We start from the raw sequence: 22619 nt of genomic DNA on the forward strand, positions 1-22619 counted from the left end.
CTCCACTCCCGGTTTGTGCTGGAGCTGATTCCTCTGTTAAGCCTTTGGCACTCTAAGGGCAGATGAAATATGTACAGAGCATTCTTAAAGCATTAGTGCCAAGTGTCACACAGTGAGAGGGGGATGCAGTGTGGAGAAAACGGGGGTTGAGAAACTGCAACCATACAAACCAACAGTGGCACATGAAATAGGTTTAAAATGAGCAGTCATGAAATGAGAATCAACCACAGATGGAAATGGAGAGTTGTAAGTCTGGCCATATGTTTATTTTCTTTTAAGTATGCAAACTGGGAAAGTATAAATGGGGATGGAGGGAGAGGGACAGAGGAGAAATCAAGATGGAGCTAAAATCCATCCAAGTGGTTTTAGAGAGCTGAGCACAAATCACCAGCATGACCAGCAGGTCCTGTCTGTGCAGGGCTCAGAAGAGCCTCTCAGAAAACCTCAGCACTTGCCAGAGATGACAATGGCACCGAGGGACGTGGTTCAGGGGTGGCCTTGGCAGTGTCAGGTTTGTGTTTGGACTCGATCTTAAAGGTCTTTTCCAACCTCAGTGGGTCCATGATTCTAAATCAAATAAAAATAACATGGGAAAATTACATAAATTAAAAACAGCACAGAAATAGGCAGAAGAAAACGCAGGGCCCTTCTGAGAGCTTGGGGACAGATTGAAGCAGTTAGCAGAGCTTGTAAAAAAAGTTTTAACAGAAACAAGGGCAATTTTTATAAGGGGCTTTCAGATTTAATTACAATTGTTTCCAGGAAACAAGCAATAACAATACCGCCTCGGACCTAAGAAATAAAACATTCAGATGCACAACAGGCAGAGACAGGATTCTGCCAAAAGCCTGCCCAGGCTCCCAGGGATGATCATTTATCACCCTGGGCATTGCTGGAACAGAGCAAGAGCAGCTGATAGAGCAGGGACAGGAGCTGCAACAGCAGCAGTGGGTTGGACTGCTTCTGCACAGAGGTAAGGATGGATCCTAGAAAAAAGATACTGTCCCTAAAAGCCTCTTTATGAAGGCTGAAGGAAAAAAAAACCCAAAAGCAGCACCACCAAACAGCTAGTGAAGCATTTCAGATCACTATTGTAAAAAAAGCACAAAGCCAAGGCAAGAAGGCATCAGAAAAAGCAAGCAAGAGTTCATCAAAACCTGGAAGGGGTTTGGAGAAAGTTCATTGAAATTCATATATTTCTGTAAATCTTTTTGATTTTATGAAGAAGCATTTTCTGATTTATGCTTAATTGACACAATATTTCCTTGCCCTCGTGTTCAGTGCATCCAACAAGCCCAGTCCTCAACACCTCTCTGTTTCAAAGTTCTTCATTACAAAAAGCATAAAATAAATCTCTTTAAGTGATTACTGCTTGATTCGATAATTCCATCCATGCTGATTTTAAAACAGAACTTAGAAAAGAATAGCAAAACATAAAATTACATCAGAAGACAAAGAGATGGGGTGGCAAACACGCAAAGGAAAAGTGTCCTAAGATTGGGAGTGGAAAGTAACAACAATTACAGATTATTTTTGCAAGTCCAGAGAGTCATAAACATCAGAACTGGTGGCAGAAATAGTAGCAGAAGATTTGCAAGAAACCAAAGACATTTTAATTTGGGGGATTTGGGAATAATGGTCCTCAGCTAGTGTCATCATATTGGTAAGGGAGTAGCCAAAAAGTGCTTTTGAAGTGCCTGCAATAATGTGCAAAAGTGATTTTTTTTTGGGGAAGGTAATAACAAACACAAGAACAGCTTTAGTGTTGGCTTTCTTACAAATTCTCTTTTCAGAAGAGACTCCAAATCCTTGTATGAAATGTGCATCACACAGAAAACCCATTTATCTTTAAACCTGGCTAACAAATGCTTCTGATGTGACCTGACCTGGACAGCACTTTTAAAAAAATTGCCTAACAGTGACAAAATTCCATGCAGGCTGCCTGTTTGGATGAGGGGGGGTACAATCACCATCCCTCCCTTCTTCTATTCCTGCCTCAGGAAGCAAAAGAAGAAGTTTTATTTTCCTTCCTTTGCTTTTCCCACAGTACTTGAAATAAAACATCATTAACATGAGTTCAATTATACCTATTCCACATTTTCTATATTTACAAGGAAGAGCTAAACTTAGTGTATTTCTTCTCCCAAGACCCTTTTTTTTTTTTTTTTTTGGTAAATAAATAAAAATAATATAAACTATTGAAATAAATTAAAATAATCTAACTTCCTAGCCAGGAAGGAAGTAAAAGAAAAATAAGAGCTACGTCATAGTCACAGACTTTAATTTCCTAAATCCAATGAATATCACCATATAAACTAATTTACATCAATGCAGATCTACTGGAGAAAACCTGACACATGTCTCCAAACATAATATTTCCCTCAGAGACTTTACATCCCCAAATCTGCTTGCTGTGAGCATCACAAGATTGGGGGTGAGGGGTGGGTCCTGGCATTTGCCCAGCAGTGTCACTCTGCCTCTGTGGCATTTAAAAGAGTCATTAATGTCATTAAAGGGCACCATTTTAAAAGCCAACATCTTCCAGCATCACACCCCATAATTACACCCCACAGGGCTCCAGATTCTCTGTCCCTCTCACAAGATCCCCTGCAGAGCTTCCCCCCTGCCCCCTTACACTCCTGGTGATCAGGACGGAGGTTTTACATCAATGACAAGAGGTTTTACCTCTGTTATTGGTTGTTGTTAAGCTGCTCCTTTGCCTTCCCATTGCTGCAACAATGGCAGAGCCTTCAGGAGGCTGCTTCAAAGGTATCTCCTTGCTGCTGAAATGCTGTTCAAACAGCCCATGGTTACACTGTGAATTCTGAGCTGGTTTTGCCTTGAAGCATCAGCCATGGCAGATGGATAATTGCAGTGAGACTAGCAGTGCAGATGTCTGGTTTTATTCCCATTACCCTGTCTCTCCATAGCAGTAACTGCAGCTTTTACCTCTCTCTCACCCCGAGTTGTCTGACTTTGATCTTGGAACTGGAGTTGTTTCAATGCCCACGGTCAGGTATGTGGAAAGATTTTCTTGTCTCTTTGTATTAGCCCAGCTAAGACAGAGAGGAGACAGAAGAGAAATTATCAGGTCAAATACAGCTGAACCACAGCAGTCAGGGACTGATTTCTGTACAGCTGGATGCCAGCTCTGCTCCTGCCAGAACCCCTCCTGAATGATGAAGACAATCTCCAGCTTCCTCCTCCCTGCACCCATGAGATTGGTGTTTTTGGAAAAGGGTTCACTGGGAGGTAAATAAACCACATCCACAGCTCCCATCTCACTTTACAGTGAGAAGCACACAAAATATTTCTAACCCATTCTGTTTTCAGACATGAAGTTTGCTCTGTAATTTTTAACTGGCTGGTTTGATTCTCACCACAGATTTCCTTTTTCCCTGCTTAGTTGTTCAAACAATATAAAAAGATGTTTCTGTGAGGTTATTTAAGATAAGTGACAGATGCCATGGACCCAGCATTCCTAACTCCATCCCCCACAGATGCAGAGGAGCCTCACCCTGCCCACCAGTGTGTCCATTTATGAGCCAACCCTCAGTAACATCCCTCCAGTCATAAATGGGGCTGCAAAAACCAAGACACAACTTTCCCAGTATCAACAGGAACAACCTAAGGAACACATCTTTACAGTAAACAGCAGTTTTAGTTTCACTGAAGGAGGATGGTATTTGATTACAAGCTGAAGTTGGACTACCAAGAGGAAAAAGAAAATTAAAAAAAAAAAAGAAACCACAAAAAAGCATCTGTCTTTGGAAAGGAGCCACCAGGGCCACTTTTAGGCATGCAACAGACTTCATCACCTTTTAACACATCTAGGCACTCAAATGTTTGAGGGACAAACTGCCTTTTTTTTTTTTTTTTTTTTTTGGCAACACAGTGACAACCAACAGAAAGACCTGTGGATGGCAATGAACAGCCGGTTTTGTATCCAGGTCTGCAAGAGCAAGACATATTCTTTAAATTGTTTGATTTACAAGAAGAAGTGGGGTTCAGGTAATGCAGACACTCTGTTTTCTTTCTCTTAAAAAACCCCAACAAGCCAACAAAAACCACAAACCAATGAACCAACCAAAGCTTCTCCACCAGCAGTGGGGCAGAAAAACCTGAAACCAAAATAGAAGTTACAGATAAGTAACTTAAGACTTCAAGTTATTAAGTTAACAATTAAAATAATTTAAGTATTCTTTTTTAATTAGATAGTTTAACTTTTAAAAACTTTATAACAAAAAATAGTTAACTATTTTATACTTTATTCATAAAATACTACAACACTCACTACTTATAAAACTATAACATACATCTAAAAATAAACATTTAAATCTAAACACAAACGATTATCTCAAATACTTTCAATCTTAACTTCACCAAAAATCCCAAAAAACCACTATTTAATAATACACTAATAGTACACTAAAGCCTGAAAACATAGAAGAAAATAATCCAGTATTTTTCAAGTTCCTGAATTTCTGCACAAAACCACCACTTCAGAGTCAACTACCATTGTTTCCTCTGGGTTTCTTGTCAAATATTCCCTCAAGAAGGAGCTCTGCAGCTTGTAAGCCTCAAATGCTGTTGGGTGCAGCTGATTCACTCAGAGTGTCCTGGATTGCCAAGCAAATTGTGTTCTCTGCCATCTGTATGGCAGCTGTCTTTTGTCAGGTGGGCAGTTTCCTTATCTCTTCCATACCCAATCCTCCCTCTGGAGGGGACCCCTGCTGATAACAGGTTATTGAATGTCCCTGCATGGCTGATAAGAACTACAGCATCCCATTGGGAGATGTGAGCCCAGAGGGAGGAGCCAAGCATTCCTACCCAGATATAATCTGGAGATTCTGGAACACCAGCACAGCTTCCCACTGGATTCCCAGAGGAACAGCAGCTGCCTCTGCCACTGGATCTTCAGAGGCAGACTGCCCCTTTCTCCAGGATCCCTGCTCCAGCAGAACCACCCCTGGCACTGCAGGAGGGCTGCAGCCACAATTCCAATGGCCCTGCTGCCAGCACCCACAGGGTGTCAGGCTGTGTTCTGACTCTGGCAGTGTTGCTTTGGTTCACTGCATTGTTTATTTTATCTTTTTATTTTCTTCCCTAATAAAGAACTGTCATTCCTGTTGCCATATCTTTGCCTGAGAGCACCTTACTTTAAAATTTATAGCAATTTGGAGCTCCAAATGGCAAATTTCCTACCCCCACACGTTGCTGTGGCCCTTACAGAGGGCACAAAAGCCAGGTGATCCCAGATACCTTTTCTTTTCCTGTAAGGATGTCTCAAAATAAGTCCAGCTTTCTTCACTGGCCATACCCAGTACCTTCTCTCAGCACCAATTAACTTTGTCTGCAGCACTTTGGGATAAAGACACTCCCCCCTGCCTTGAAGCTCTTTTCATTTACCATTGGAGCTCTGCCTACATGTGACCAAGACCTATTTTTCTCTATGGAGATCAGGCTGTTTCTGAAGGCAGAGGGTGCCAGAAATGCCAGTCCCAGCCCATGAAAAGCATTTCTGCCAAGCAGCCATTCCTTGGAAAGGAAATTTTCTTCATGGAAAGGAAGTTTTCTTTCTTTTCTTTCTTCTTTTCTTCTCTTGTTCTCTTTGTACTGAAGGAGGTACCATCAGCTTGGCTACTTGGAATCAGAGTCTGCAGGCTTTGTTATAACCTTCACTCTGAATTCCACTTTCTGCACAGCTACTGCCACAAAAATCTCCAGGTCACAGGAAATCCATTCAGGGCTCTGAAGTTCCAGGAAATCAGATAAAGTTCAGATCAGGCAGCTGAAATAGAATCACTGTTTTGTGTCTAATTCAGGATATTGAACTGTGGGGCTTGTGTGGATGAGAGCGATGAACTGGGTCTATCAGTGAGTTGGGGTTTCTGAGATGTACTGTATTATTACCTGAAATTCAGCCAAATTGGTGAAAGGGGCTCCCTTGGGACACTCATGACTTAATTCCCAGTGCTGACTGTGAGCATTTCAGCACATGCTGGTCAGCACCAGAAGGGTGTCTCTGTGGAGCAGAGAGCTATTTCCTCCTGACAGGCATATTTTTGTAAATGACTATTCTTAATTCTAGCAAAATTTACACCATAGTTCAACATAAGATGGAGGGGAGAACCAAAAAATCAAGCAAACCAAAAATTCCCATCACACTGTAGTTTCAGAAGACAACCACAAGATTTCCTGGCAGTTTCAGGGCCGTGCCCATTCCCTGGGGAGCCTGGGCAGTGCCCAGCACCTCTGGGGAAGAACCTTCCCTGATCTGCAGCCTGAGCTGCCCTGGCCCAGCTCCAGATGTTCTCTTGGTAGCTTCAAGCACTTTGTCCTGACAAACAAAAACTGAGCTGGTGGCAGCAGGGAGACTGTGAGGCTGGGACTGAGGAACAAATGCTGGTGGCTAAATGCTCTTTTTGGAACAAAGTTTGAATTCTATGAGAGTTTGGACCATAGGCTGGGGTGAGAAGGCCAGGCAGGGTATCTCTGCTCCCACACCTCTCACTGCACTAGGGGATGAAATATCCATGTATTTATAAATGCATAGATATTTGGTCAAGACTCTTTCCTTCTGCACTGCTGGAGTCAAAGGAAAATGAAAATTCAGACTAAGAACTTGTCCCATGGGTGATGCTGAGAGGCCCTAATCTTTCAAGAGGATGGACACACCAAGTAAAGTTAGACAGAAGTAAAGGAGGCACTTTGTGCTGCACAACCTGATTTTGGGGAGGGGAACATGCCCCCAGCAGCAGCTTTGCAGCAGTTACTTGTCAGGCTTGGGCAGTGTTCCTTTGCTGCACAGCTCTGGTCCCACACATTTCAGCTGCCATTATTTCATTTCAACCCCTCTGCCCAGCCTCACTCAAGGGCAGCTTCTCAAACACACCAGAAAGCCTTTCAGTTTTGAAGACAGAAAGCTGCATAAATTATATGAACCTCACTCATCCCCAGCAGTTGAAAAGCTGCTGGAAAACACCAAAAGGTTTCAGGGTTTGCTTATTCACACACAAATGGGCCAATGGAAAAAGGGCAACAAAACCAGGCACAGCACTGAACAGTTTCCCAATGATACATTCCTTGCACAGATACCAAAAAATCTCATTTTTCACAGGGAGACTCAGCACTGTGTCACTTCCAGATGTTGTCCTACTGTGGTCCATGTTTAGTTCTCAGCTGCCATCCACCAGCAGATGTTTCTCTTCATGCTGCAGTCTGTAAACATTTTGCCTTCAGCAGAAATTTATTTAAGCAGCATTTTTGAAGTTCAAAGAACTGCTTGATTTCTGTTTCAGTCCTGTGTGTGTTTCTATCTGCAAGGAGAAGCAAGGAACTTCAATTTCTTTCTCTTTTAGCTCATGTGTCACCATTGAGCCTCTGTTTATCTCTCAGCTCAGCCTGGGGTTTGCTACAAAACTGACTTTTGAGAGGTTACATTTTCTGAAATTGCAATCAGTGATCAATTTTCAAAATGCATATTTAAAGCCCTTTGAACGTCTCTCTTATTGAGGGAGCACACAAAACAGCAGAAAGCTCTCACCTGAACACAAGCTCAGAGAAATAGTACAGGAGTATTCTTTGATGCTACTATCTGCATCTCACAACTCCTTTAGGAGGTTTTCCCATCTCGATGAGAAAGAATTTCTTCCACAATGTGATTAAAAACAGGTCTTTAATAAAGGTATTAGAAGACAAATGTTATTAAACTAATTAGAATTTTATTTACCTCGCTATTCTTTTTTTCCTGAAGTTCATTAAACTTGCTTCAGAAGTTTTTTATTTCCTTTTTATTTAAAAACTCTTCTAATAAATTATTAGAAGCTTAATAACCTATTAAATTTACAATAAATTATTAAACTTCTCATAAGTTATTAGTATTATAAGCTCTTGTTAAAAAGAATAGGAATAGCAGGGCATTAATAAATAAACCAAATAAAAAATTTACTAAATATACTTCCAGTGAGTTTGACTTATTAGAATTTTATTTATTTCCCCCCTGCCATTCTTATTATTTCTGGAGTTCGGGTTCTTGAGTTCAGCCAGAATTTTCTACAGAAAACAATAAATTTTGTTCCACCAGAAATATAAATGTATGGTGCATTTCTGTTATTTTTTCTTTTTTGTGTATTATTTTACTATTTCTTCACAGACAAATCTGCATAATAAATACTTAAAGAACAGATGCAATAAATGAATTTCTTGTCATTTCTAAACAGCAGTAACAGTTAAATATATAGCCAGTTGCTCTACATTCAGGGAAATACTGCAACCTCTTAAATTGTCATTTTGAAAAGTTATAATTCTGAATATTTAGGCTTAAACTCAAGTCATTATTTCATGTAATCAAAGTCATATTTATGCAAACAAGGAGAAGAAAATTCTAGAGGCTCCTGAGTCCCTGCAGCGATGGAGAAATGCACGACTGCAGTCCCAAGGGCAGCCTCTTTGAATCAATCCAACATGAGCAAACAGCTCCAGATTTTCTCAGACTTTTGCTGTCTCTGCTCTTGCTTTGGGAGCTGAAAAGAGTTGATTTCCTGCAGTCTGAAAGAAGTCAAAGACAACTTCCCTTTAAAAATAGTTAGTGTTTAGAATATTTACCAGATAAAAGGTGTTGCACTAAACAGCCCCAGAGCCAGTCAGAGATGAGACTGCCTGGGGAAATCATTCCTGGTCTGGGGACTCTTTAGGGAAGGAAATGTTACTGACTTCACCAGGTCATAAAAACAAATGTTGTTTTCTGTGTAGAGGATCTCAAAATCCCATTTCTGGGATCTTTTAAAGATTCCAGAGCCCAGCTTTTAGCTTTCTCTTCCCACCCTCAAGCCCACACAAAGACACACCAGCCTGAATCCCATGCCAGAGCCCAAGTGTTCTCTGGTACCTGTTTGCTGGGGACACTTTCACCTCTTTCCAAGCACCATTCTGGGATTTCTCTCCTGTGAGCACTGTAGGACTTCCCCTTGTACTGCTCATTCCCTGGAGGTCCAAGCAAAGCTGTTTCAAGAGGTTTTCCCCCCTGACATCCATCATGACAACTTGCAGTTCCTCCTCCTGATTTCCAGTTTCTTTGTTGTGCTTGCCTTGAAGCAGAGGACACAGAGAGCAAGCAGGGGCAAAGCCAGGGCAGCCCCTGGAGAAGTTGTCCTGCTTGGATGTGTCCCAGGGGCATGATCTCAGCACAAAGGAGCTGTCAGAGGACACCAGAGGCTCAGGAGGAGGTGGCAGGTCCCTGTGGGCTTCACCCTGAGCAGGGCTGAGCAAGGGAGGATTTATTCCTCTCATTTCCTCTAAGGGTCTTTGGCACAGGTTGGTTTCCTTGATACCAAACTTATGAACCACAGCAACTTCAAAGGCACGAAGGCTGGGAAAATATGACTGTAAATTTAATTCCATAATCAGAATAACAGTGACCAGAATGAACTGAAAACATATTTTAATCAGTTTCCTGGACTATTTTACAAGCAGCTCCATCTAGAGAGAGGAGTGAAAGAGAGAAATGCAAACCAAACCCACTGATTTAGAAACACACACTTAGTTCAGCTGCTACTCGACTTTTGTTGATAATTTTTAAAGCTCTCTGAAGCATTTTTAGGCCTGCACTGCATAGGGATCTTCCTTAGTCCTGTGCTGACAGCCTCGCTGGATGGCATTTCTGGCCTCCTTCTCTCTTGTTTTTCTTTTCCATTTCAAGTGAGGTTTTTGTGGCTGAAGAATATTTGTTCTTGCCAGGTCAATACACTTAAGCTTGAACAGGAATTTGCAAGCCTTTCTCTCCCTGCATGAAGGCTGCCCTAGCAAATCCTACCAAGGCCTGTATGTCAGTGATGCTCCTTCATCCAGCTGGACACTGAAAACTGAAAAATTTGGGTATTGGTCTGTAGCCTTTAAACTCACTTCTTACAAAAGACAGAGGAAAAAGCCACAAACATCAATATTTCTAGCAAAAGGAAAGACATAGAGAATCACAAAATCATAGAATCATAGTAAGGTTTGGGTTGAAAGGACCTTAAAGCCCATCCAGTGCCACCCCTGCCATGGTCAGGGACACCTCCCACTGTCCCAGGCTGCTCCCAGCCCTGTCCAGCCTGGCCTTGGGCACTGCCAGGGATCCAGGGGCAGCCCCAGCTGCTCTGGGCACCCTGTGCCAGGGCCTGACCACCCTCACAGATTCATATTTCACCTTCCATATTCTCCAATGAGTATGCCTTTAAACAGCCAAAGCTGGCAGGAGCAGAAGGGACCTTACCTGGCTACTCACTCTTGTTTTGACCTGCTGGTCACCAGGTCAGGGTAATTTTATTGTGTACTATTAATTTGGTTGGATTAACTTCAGGTAGCCATGCTCAGATAATTAATAGAGACTCAGGTTTGGGAAATAGGAATCAGGAAGCTGATGGATGTGGGTAAGGGAAGAGCAGAGAACACTGAGTGCCACCACATCCTTGAGTCCCCAGGTGAGGACTTGAGAGCACACAAGTGATGCTGGGCCCCATGTGCCCTTTATGGTGACCCAGGATTTCATTGCCCATCCTTGGGAAAACCTACACTCATGTGGAGCAAGACACAACCTACACAAAGCACTGCAGCATTGCACAAAACTGAGCCCTTAAGGGAGGAGAAACAAGAAGAAAATGTGTCATTTATTAAGGGAATGACAATAAATCACTGACCTCTGCAAAAGACCAAACAAAGAACATTCTTAACGTGGGAATTATTTCTCGAGGACTCACCAGGCTTTTGCTTTAAACCTTCCCTCAGCTCCCAAGACTGTATTATTTCAAACTGACTCTTTCAAGGAGATGCCGCCAACCGAAAGAAAAACCTTATGGAACATCTGGAGGGGAATGTGACCTTCCCACTGCAGGATTTCAAACACCAGAATTGATCTGTCCTATATCTAAGAGGATATCAAGGCCAGATGCTGCTATGGATAGTCAGCCTTAAGTGGTGATAGTGTTTTCCTTCCATTGCCCTTTTCAAGCACTCAGATCTTTAACCAGCCTTGATAAATCAAGTCTTTCAAAACCTGATCCAAACAGACGAATATTGTTTTCATTTTAAGGATTAAAAAATTGGCCAAGTCTTATTCTGAATCCTAGAAAACCTGCAGAATCAAGAAATGGCATGGTAATTACATGCTTGCTAAATGTGTTCCTACAAACCCATTATTCTGTATCTGGAGACTCAGCCTTTGAAGTTTTTCTTCAATTCACTCACTATCTCCATTGTCAGGCACTCAAAGTTTGAGTTATTACAAGTTTCATACTTTCCACAGAAAGCCCATAAGCACAGATGTACCACCCCCATCCCCAAAGGATTATTTACTAGATGTTGTCCTAGAGAACCAGATGAAATAGCACAACTGCTTATTGCTCAATGTCTGCCTAAGAGAAAATCCCTCCTAGTCTTGTTCATTGTTGCTTCATTAGTGAACACGCATTCACTTAGGCTTCCCAAAACATTTGCTGACAAAACAAAACTTCATGCTTTTGTTTAATTGCTTCATCACTCACTGCAAGTAGTCTTGGAAGCTCCCAAAGTTTCTTTGAGGAAAAGGTGCTCTAAATGCACCATTTTCTGTCTTTGGACAGTAGAAGTGGGATCCTTCTATCAGACCAAGTTGGAGCAAGCCCCATCCCTTGAACACTTCCAAGGATGGAGCAGCACAGCTTCTCTGGGCACCAGAAAAAAAACTCCATGACACAAGTTACATTCCTAAGAAGTCATATATTTTTTAGCATTTTTTCACTTTTTTTTTTGGTGTTTAGCAGACACTTTGAGTACAGTATAATGCTAAACATAATTGCTACAACTAAAAGCATAGTAAAATATGTGTATTCTATGAGTAGGATGAAAGAACTAAAATTACCTGAGTCTCTGGCACAGGTAAGTCCCAGTGCAGTATGAAAATGCCACAGTGTTCTCTAGGCATGTGACAGATGGAGCATTGCAGCTGAGAACACCAAGTTTGGGCCTTGAAACTGCACTTGGGGAAAAATGAAACTTCTAGTGAAAATACCAGGTCCAGTGGAATATCTGCTAAGTAATGTATTTTTTCCAGGTCTGTGGGGCTGCACACAACCCATTCTTCCACTACAAGTTGAGTTCAGGTGGAAGATAAGGAAGAGATGTTGAAGAAATTGGGTGATTTCCATGGATTTCCCAGAGCTTGCAATCCCCTCAGTGCTCTCATCTGCCCTCAGAGAGATGCTGAGCCTGTGCCACCCATGGACAGCAAAATGAAGATGTTGTGTGCTGCTCAGGAATGTGTTTGTGGTGGAGCACTGGCAGAACAACATGTCCCAGGCACCAGCAGTTCAGCTGGAGCAGTGTCGTGGCTCAGACGCCCAAAACCAGGCAGAGCCCTGCGCACACCAACTCTGCTCAAACCTCCTGCTCCCTCTGTGCTGCTCCTAGATTTTTGTTTTCTGTCCAGGATTTCTGCACAGGAATACAGACACCATGTCCTAAACAAAAAGAGAGCAGTAGCTTTAGTCGGTCCACTCAGCAAAACTGAGAAAGCTCCCTTCAATGAAATCTATCATATTATTGTAGCATTTCTGTCCATCCACAGAAAGGGAAACCATGTGCTCCACAGCTGAGTGACATATCCCAAGCTCAGGATTTTGTTCTTCCCAGTTCCCAAAAAAGCACCAAGAGGGGACCTGCCACCAGCCATATAAGCATCATCTTGGCAATGATTAACATTTTTTCCATAGGCACAAAAGAAACCGAGCATCCATTTCTCTTATGTAAAACCTTTCATTAAATGCCATTTGACTTTATAGATGACACTGGGTATAAATAAGACTGACAACCCCAGCAACCATATGGATGTTTGGAGTAGCACATCCCACTCACAGGGCACTTCTGGGAAAACATCTTTTACTCAGGAGTGGAAGAGGAGCATGTTTAGCTCAGACAGCCCACTTCCTAGAGCTCTTCTTAGAAGAGTTGGATGGCAAATAGGAGAGAGAAGTGTGGAAACACTTCAGAGAGGAGTTTTGTGCCTGCTCTTTCTGGGAGACACATCTGGGTGGGTCCTGCAGAGGTAAAGGGTGATCCCTTCTGCATGTCAGCACCATCAGGTGTTGCAGGATCAGCCAAGGTTCTTGTGCTCTGCAAGCACCACCATGGTCATTTCTGGACCCCCCCATCCCCAGCCCCATGGCCACACTGGAGTGGGGCTTCCCCAAAATGTGGCTCTTCTGCTTCTGTCTTCACTGTCCCACCAGTTCCAGCCCTGCACAGGGGTGGGGGACAGACAGGACAGAGCAGTCACAGAAACCCCCAGTCCAGCCCATCACATCTCCAGGCAGGCTGGAGCAGACAAGGAACCCCACTGGGAGGGTGGGGACCCCTCACACCCTGACACCACAGGGCTTTAAAAATTATGTGACAGGAGGTTTGTGAAAAAAAAAAAAAAAAAAAAGAGAAAGGTTTCTTGGCCACTCTTGTTGTAATACCAGAAGGTCATGTCATGGACTAGAGGAATGGGATATTTTAATATTGAGATAAAATTGATGCAAGCAGGAGTGGAAAGTTAAAAAGAAAACTCTTAATTCCCTGGATAAAGCAAAGAAGAAGATGTTAAGTAAAGAGAGGGGAGCTGTGAGCAGGAAATCTTTGCTGCACTGGGAGCAGAGTGATGCAAGGTGCAGATCAGTGCTGGCACCCTGCCCTGCCTGTAGCACTTACACCATTACTCAACTCTTTTGCAAAGCTTCACACAATGTCCCTGTCCAAGATGCAGATACTTTGGCTGCAGTGTTGTGGTCCCATTCTGTTGCAAGGCAGAAAAATTATAAAAGCAAGGCTTCATAAAATCAGGTCTGTTCTGTTAAATGGATGGTTGGTTTTGTCAAGTTAGTACTTTGCAAGTTGTCATGTGAAAATAATCTTGTTGTGAGTAGTTTGTTAAAATAACAGACTGTTCCTGGGTGAAAAACAACTAGCACTTGTATAAACATTAAACTTATGAGAACTGGTGAAGAAAATATGTAAACTATTGAAGACAGATTTGATGGATAAGTAAAATACTTTTTACTAATAAAATAGTTGGTAAGAAAATTACTAACTAATTGGAGTCACACACGAGGTCTGTAAAACTGTATAAAAACTAGTTATGTAAATAAAGAATGGGCTTTTTCCACTATGAAGAAAATAAACTCTCCTGTGAAATATTCCAATACCATTCAACTGCAACCAGCTCTGATTGACAAATTGCAGCAGTGTCTGCCAGTTGCTTGACATTATCCATTTAGGGAAAAGATCAAAACTGTGGGTCCCTCATTTATCCTCTAACTTTCCACATGTCCATCTAAAATCTGTGCCTTCTTTAAGCTGATGAAAACAATCCATGTTCATTTGTCTTATGACAGATTTTAGAATAAAGCAGTTTTTAACCTGCCCTCTGTCCTGATGCTGCTGCAAGCATTTTCCAGATTTTTCCCAATATGCAGAGCCACGTGTCTGCAGGGCAGGTCTGTGCCTTACACACACATTAACTCCTGGGCTGCCAGGACTCTGTGACAGGGGCTCCTGGAGCTGTGCTGGGTCCCAAAACAAACCACTGAACATGTTTGGTGGCAAGCCACCAAAGTTTTCTCAACAGTATGCTGCCTCCACTGGGTGCACAATTGTTCTGACAGATGTTCTGTTTTATCTTAATGTGACTAATTAGAAAGGAAATTAGATAAATACTACAAGAAGAACTGATCAAGAAGGATGAGCTTTATATTTTGGCTATTGCCAATTCCAGATTACCATCCAATATTGCCAATATTGGCTATTGCCATTATTCCAGATCCTGTCCATTAGGATTTTGTCATTTAGTTTTGAAGTGCAAAGGTAAAGCCTTCTTGCACATCTTGATGGGGCTGTGGAGTTAACTAGGCCATCCTGAGAAAAGACACGTTTCTCCTTGATTCATGGATAGTTTTTTGTTGCAAAGTTGCTCCTTTCTGCCCACTTGTACAGGCTTCTCAAACTGGTATCACTGGGAGTTTCTATGCCAGGTGCACAGAATCCTGAGTCAAGATTTAGAGATGGTTTAAAATGACCAACTAAATTCCACTTGGACCTGTTGACTACAATCACCTGAAGATTTGGTTCTCATTATGAAATATATTCTCTCAGTGCTGAATTTTATTACTTCTAGGCTGCCAGAAAAATTGCATTAAAAATTGTGTTGCTTGAAAGGGGATGGTAGAAAAATTTATAGGTTGAGAGAGAAGAGACTGCATCCTATATAATATTGTATTATCTTATATTGCATCTTCAGTCAGAATTATAACACTTTTAGGAAAAAGCAAAAGATGTTTTGCTCAAGACAGCTTCACTGACAAAAATATTTCATTACCTTTCTCACCTATATTTTCAACTACTATGCACCTGAAGAGGCATGTTTGGTGAATATACAACCAAATTCCCTGAGGGAAATTTCCTCGGTAATCACTGTCATAGAAAGCTGAAAGAATCAGAAGTTTTGAGAGGAAGGCTCCAGCTTGTTCTGGCAAGGTTATTTACTAATCATATTTAAGGCCAGGCTCAGCCTGATGCCAATTAAAGTAATTTGAGCAACAGAAAAATCAAGTGAAAATACTGAAAAGGAAATAAAATTATATCATTTCCCCTTAAAAATGAAATACAGATTTTCTGTGGTTACATCTTGATATGAAGTACCCTTTAAATTATGAAGGATTAACTGTTCTTGACTATCTTGACTGCATACAACAAAAGTCACTACAAAGAATTTCATAACAGTTAATAAACAATAATTTCATCTACTGAAAGCCTCACTTTCAGCTATAGACCATCATTCATCCAATGGCCTGTGTTGCCCCAAAACTTGTGAAAAAGACTCTTGAGATTTCTTCTCACTGAAATAATGCCTGAGACATTATTTAACCATCTTTTCTATGGTTCCAATCTTTATGCTTTTATCTGTTTCAAGGGGTTCTGTGTTCTTATTGCCTTCTCAGGAAAACTGGAGGCAGTAGATTGCTTACATGTGTAGCTGCAGTGCCCATCCTCAGCAGTGACCAACATGCTCTCCCAGCCTGTGTGTGGTACAGCTGAGGCTGTGAAAAAGCACAGCTCTCCTTGTGCAATGCTTTCAGCCCAGCACTGATGGCATGCCGCTAGCAAAAATAAAAATCCGCAAGCGTTGCGTGCAGTAAAAAGGAGAAGATATTTAGGGCTGCACAATGCTTATTCATGTTTAGTTATTGCTTAATAAAAATTTCCATTCAAGTAAATGCCCTTAGACTTGAGAAAGGCAGGGCTGAGAAAAGGCCCTGGTGGCAGAGGTGATGGTCAAGTAGGTCTTGCAGGAGCAGGACTCACTTCAGCAAAGTGCCGTGCCCAGGCACCAGGGAAGCAGGAACTGGTTTGGATGCTGGAGCTCCAGAGTTCTTCCTCTCACCTTGTCCCGGTGCCATCCCCTTAAGTGTCATCAATACAAGGGCTGTTTGGTGGCTGTGAAGAACAGCCTCTCCTCCCAGTCCTTGACACACACAGTGGAGGGTGATGACCAAGGGCAAGACAGAGGTAGAGAAGAGTTCTTTCTTCTGCTGTTATCCACACCTTTCTTTTCTGTGAGTGTGGTTCATACAAGTGGAATACTTCATCATTAGAGCACATCCCCTATAAGGAAACACTGAGAGAATTGGCATTGTCCAACCTGGAGAGGGCTCTGAAGTGATTTTATTGCAGACTTCCAGTGCCTGAAGTTGCTGTGAGAGAGCTGGACAGGGATTTTGGACAAGGGCCAAAGGGCCAGGACAAGGGGCAATGGCTTCCCACTGCCAGAGGGCAGGGATGGATGGGATATTGGGGGGGAATTGTTCCCTGTGAGGGTGCTGAGGCCCTGGCACAGGGTGTCCAGAGCAGCTGTGGCTGCTCCTGGATCCCTGGGAGTGTCCAAGGCCAGGTTGGACAGGGCTTGGAGCAGCCTGGGAAGTGGCTTGGAGCAGTGGGAGGTGTCTCTGCCCAGGGCAGGGGGTGGAATTGTAAACATCCCTTTCAACCCAGGCCACCTGATCACTTTGTAATTCATGGAAGGAATGAATGTGCCAAACCAAGAGATTTCCTTTTGTGATGGGGCTTTGCCTTCATCATGTGATAGCTGCCAACGCCAAAGTCACAAAACAAGCAACACGACCCACAAAGTAGAACTGTCAGAAGTTTCTTGCTTCTCCAGAAGTACCTGTGGGTGGGTCTCCTGCACCCTACGTACTTGATTACAAACCTGTGTTGTTTTGCTAAAGGATGGGATGAACTGACAGCAGAATTCCCAGCTGATATCAGATTGGAGAGGGAGGAAAGAAATGATAACCCTTCCAAAGCACAGCCCCTGCCAATGTGTTTTGGATATTCTTTGTAAGCAAGACTGCTCACGTCCCCCTTCACTTCATGTCTGATTTATAAAACCAGGAAGGCAGAGTGGAGGTTCATCTCTAATGCAGCCAAACAAAATGTACTGAGCACACCCTGCTGTGCCTCTCTCCCCTGGGCTGACACCGCAGAGCCAGGCACCCATGTGCTCCCAGAGTTCTTCCATTCCCTCCTCTGCTCTGGTGGCTCCTTTTCAGGGAAAATAAATCTAGATAAAGGCCTTAAAATATGAGATACCAAAGAAGCTCTACATAAATCAAAGGATTTAGTAGGATTAGTCTCATCTAAGTTGCAGTGGAATTTCTTGCCATGAGAAAAGCCAGAACTACCAGTCAATGTACAGCACTTTTATGACATTTCACTCTGGCTGGAAGTAGAGTTTACTCAGCTACGCTCCTGGGGTGAGTAAATTCTTTGTGATGTAAGTGGATGTTTTGCTTTTATTTAGAAGTTATTAATGATTTCATATTTTTCATTATTGTTTTAAATTACAACAAGATTTTCAGAAGATACAGCTCCAGCGAGAACTCTAGATGTGATATGGATTGTTTAGCAAGCTAAAACAAAAATACAGGGGCCAGAAAAATCTATAGTTTAAATATTCTGCTTACATGTAGGCATAAATACATATATATTTTTTACTTTTAAAATAGCAGCACAGGTTGGTTAAAACTTGAAGATTATAACTACTCACCATTTTTGTGAAATATAAACTGAATATATTAAAAAAGGAGACAAGTTTTTATTAAAATATTATATTAATTTCTGCAAATCTCCTTTATGGGCAAGCCACAGTTTTCTTTCTACTTTTTAAATTATAAGCTTGCCTTTAGAAATTGGACAGCTAAGATTTATAAACATTTTCATGTGAAACAGATTTTTACTTCTTCCAGAGTTTTGTCACATACCAGCCTCAAATTCTTTATATTATGAGGGGAGAATAAGTAGCTTCTTCACTGTGGAGAGTTTAGTTTTCTTTTTTAGGGAGAGATTTCATTGAATGTTGAGTTGGGTTGTTTTAAACCACTTCCAAAATGTTCTTCTTATTGTACCAGCAACTCTTAATAAATTTATGAACATGCTACATCATCATACATATTCAGATTTTTACAAGATGTTTTTATGACCTATTCAGAGTTCCAAAACCTGTAAACACACTGATAGCATTTACAAGGATCAGATGCCTGCTGCTTTTTGAGTGTAGAAAATAAGAAGGCAGAGGTTCTGAATGTTTGATAAGTTCGGTGCCTCGGTCTCTGAATCCGCTGCTGGGTTTCACGCACACGCGGTTTGCGGCTCCCACACGAGCGCTGAACACATTCTGCACTTTCAGATTAATTCTAGCAAGTTTCTGAGACCTTTTTCTCTATTTGGTGAGGGAGGATGGCAAGCCCAGATAAATTTTTTCGTAGGGTAATTAGACCGCTGATCTTTGTTTCCTGTATCTTAACTTTTAAATCGTAGGAAAGTAAAAACCAAAATAATTTTTAAAATAAGAAATGTATTGTGATGCTGGTTTGGTAGTGGATTTTTCCCCCTCCATTTCAAACTCCATTGCAACAAAAAAATGTAGTGCTTTATCTGAAAACATACAGCAGTACTACTGAGAAATGTCTGATGCTGAAAAAATGGCCATCGTTACTGAATATTACAGGGTCCTTAAAATCCTTTTCTGTGATTAGTTAGAATATGGCTGTAGCAGAGCAATTCAATTTGATTTAGGACATTCCAAGATCCCAGCAGTATAGCCTGTTTTAGTGTTCAGATACATCCCTCACAGCACAGTAACTCACTAAGATAGGAAAAATGTTATGCATGTTATTCCAAAGCTAGGAATGCTGGATGTAAATTAGCTGTTTAATTAAAATGTTGCTTTTCTTTTATTGAGTTGGTCATGACAACTATTAGAGCCTGTAACTTAAAATGCAAAGAATGTAAGAATTTCATGTAAAATACTGAAGTACTTAGCAAACCTCATTTTCTATCTGTAGAATATACATACATAGTGAAAATATTTGACATTTTGAGCCATAGTGATGCACCAGGTTTTGCATTGATCCAAAATACAGCGGGTACTTCACAGAGTAATGGAAAATCCTTCCCTAAAAACATTTGCAGTTTAAAATCCTGAAAACATTACTGACAATAAAAAGTCCATCTGCCACTTTTCAGTTCACGTTACCATTGCCCCTCTCTTCCCTTCATTGTTCCTAGTGCTCTGCTTTTGCCTCATGCAAGTAAAGAAACTTTAAACGAAGAACACATCCTCTAAAGATTTTAATTTTCTTTTCTTTGTTTCTTTCTCTTTTTTTTTAAATATGAAAGCAGGATCAAGTCAGACAAGCTTATCACACAAATTTAAAACATTCAGTCTTTGGCTAAAACTCTTCCTGATTAAGTATGAAAGTGAAAGAGAAGGTTCGGATTAACTGTCCATGGGCAGTTGCCATTATTAAATTGCATAATGAAAGGCATGATGGATAAAGTTTTCCAATAAGTACTTTACCTATAATTGTTCCAATCCAAAAGCTCTGACATTTTCAGTATTTCCATCATCAATACACTCTATTTCTCTTCTCAGGGGCTTAAAGTATTTAAATTGCAAAATAAAATCTTATATTGACCACAAGGTTCTAAAAATGAGGGTGACGGGTAAAGAAATTAAGTAAAATCTGGCTGAAATATTTTAGATCACCATGAGAGTGAAAGACAGCTTACATTATGAATTTCCAAGCAATGAAAAGGAATGAGAGAAGATGGGAAAAGGGCAACCAGAGAATATCAACAGGGAGTTGTCACTCCCTGTGAGATGAACACACAACACACACACACACTTGTGCAGAGACAACAATGGCATCTCTTCATTACAAATTGTTCTTAAGTTTTATACCCTTAACAAAGCGTGATCTTCAGTCATTAGTTACATTAAAACAGCTCATTATATTCACTGGATAAAGCAATAGTTCATTATATTTTATTGGTACAAAGCAATTAACATCAATAATTAAGTGGTAAGAGTTTACAACAAATTATTTAGGCACATAGGCTGCTCACTAAGGCACGTATCCTCTAATTGCAAACATCCCTTATGTGTCTATTTTATTGGTTTCCATGCTAACAGCCTTACTTTCTTTACTGCAGATAAACTCATATTTTATCAATTTCTTATTCTGCTAACTCAGTTGTTTAGCCTGCAGACCAGCTGCTAAACCTATTCACAGGGAGTGGGAGGTTGGGGGTTTTTCATGTTGCATAAACCCAGCAGTAAATCCTGTACCAACCTGTAGCCATGTGGATTTCAGTCCTAGTAACTGCTTCTGGTGAAACAGCATCCTTTGATTTCACAGACTATCAGAGCAACCATTGGACACCAGACCTCTCAAGCCTAAAGGTAAGACATAATAATGTAATATTAAAGACATAATAATGTAGCTCGCCTGAGCTGTAGCAGTATTACACCAAAATGCAATGCTTCAATTCACAATATTTTACTCAAAAGCATAAATTGGATTGGTTTCACTTTCACTTCACTTGCCACTTCTCCCATTGCCAGCACAGAGCTTTCTCTGAATGAAAAGCTGACATGCCTCTCTTCTCCATTACTTATAATAGGAAAGAAATACTTTTATAGCAGTGCAACTCTGCAGAACCAGCAGCAAGAGATGTGCCACTGAAATAACAAAGGTCTTAAACTGCTTTCCACTGACCTTTGCAAAGACAGATCTGCATAACCTGATGTTTCTGGGATATTTGTTACATCTACTCCCATGCAAAAGCAAGAACTTACCAGATATAACCTGTTTAACCAAGTTGGTTGCTTTCAGGAGGGATCAGGAGCTCAGATGTAAGAGAATGGGAGACCTCACTGAGTGCTGGTAGCCCTTCTGCAAAGGAATTCTCATGACTCATTGTACTGTTCAAACATCATCCTGTCATGATACTTCAGACACTTCATTCCTTTATTTTTGATTGTTGTTATCCATTTTCACACATATGGATAAGGATTTGCTTGACAGTGATAATTTGCTCTCTTTTTAAAATATTAGGTGTAAAATCTGCAAATTTCTATTCTGATGTTCCTTCTACAGAAATGCTTTTGCTGGTTGGCGGCTATTTCACAATTTCCTTCCCAAGTTTCTAAGGAATGTCTGATTTGACATGGCAGTGATTCAATTGATTCTCAGGGCACTGGGACCCCCTAGGTCAGTCATTCTTGTTGAAGATGGAGGCAAAGAATGGATGATGGACCACGGGGGTCTCAGGGTCCTCTGCTGGAGGACCATGATTGTGAGATTGATCAAATCCCAGTTGAAATTGTGCAGAATCTGCTGCCCTAGCTTGATCTCTAAAAATTGATGGGGTCTGATGGGATTTGTCCAAAAATCTTCAAAGAGCTCTTAATGTCATCGTAAAGTGTCTCTCAATGATTTTTGAGTGATTTTGGGAAACCAGAGAGGTCCCAGCCAAGTGGAAGTAGGCAGATGTTCTCCTGATTTTCAAGAAGGGCAAGAAGGTGGACCCTGGAAACTACAGGCCTGTCAGTGTCCCTTCAATGCCCAGTAAAATCATGGGAAAAGGTTATTCTTGGAAGTATTGAAAAACAGCTGGAGGACAATGCAGCCATTGGTCACAGCCAGCATGGCTTCATGAGGGGACAGTCCTGCTTGTCCAACCTGATTTACTTCTATCAAAGTATGGAACAACACCTGGTTGATCTAGGAAAGCCAGTAGATGCAATTCTTTTGGACTTCAGCAAAGCTTTCCATACTGTCTCTCACAGGATTCTTCTTGCCAAAACATCCATCTCAACACTGGACAAACACGTTGTGGGGTGGGTGAGCAACTCGCTCATGGGTTGGGCACAAAAGTGACAGTGACTGGGGTGACATCAGACTGGCACAGGTCACTAGTGAGGTTCCAGAGAGCTCAATCCTCATCCCTGTGCCCTTCAACACCCTCATAAATGACCTGGCTGCAGGACTGGAAACTGAGCAAGTTCACAGATGATGCAAAACTGGAAGGAGCTGTTGACTCCCTTAAATAAAAGGGAGGTCCTCCAGAGAGAGCTCAATAAATGAGAGAACTGGGCCATCAGCAGCCTCATGGAGCTCAACAAGGGGAGGTGCTGGGTTCTGCACCTGGCATGGGGTAACCCTGCCTGTGTGGGCAGACTGGGAATGGGATGCTGGAAAGCAGCTGCAGGAAGAGCTCCT

This window comes from Fringilla coelebs (genome assembly GCF_963513975.1).
Source record: "Fringilla coelebs genome assembly, chromosome: 18".
In the NCBI taxonomy this organism is placed as follows: domain Eukaryota; kingdom Metazoa; phylum Chordata; class Aves; order Passeriformes; family Fringillidae; genus Fringilla; species Fringilla coelebs.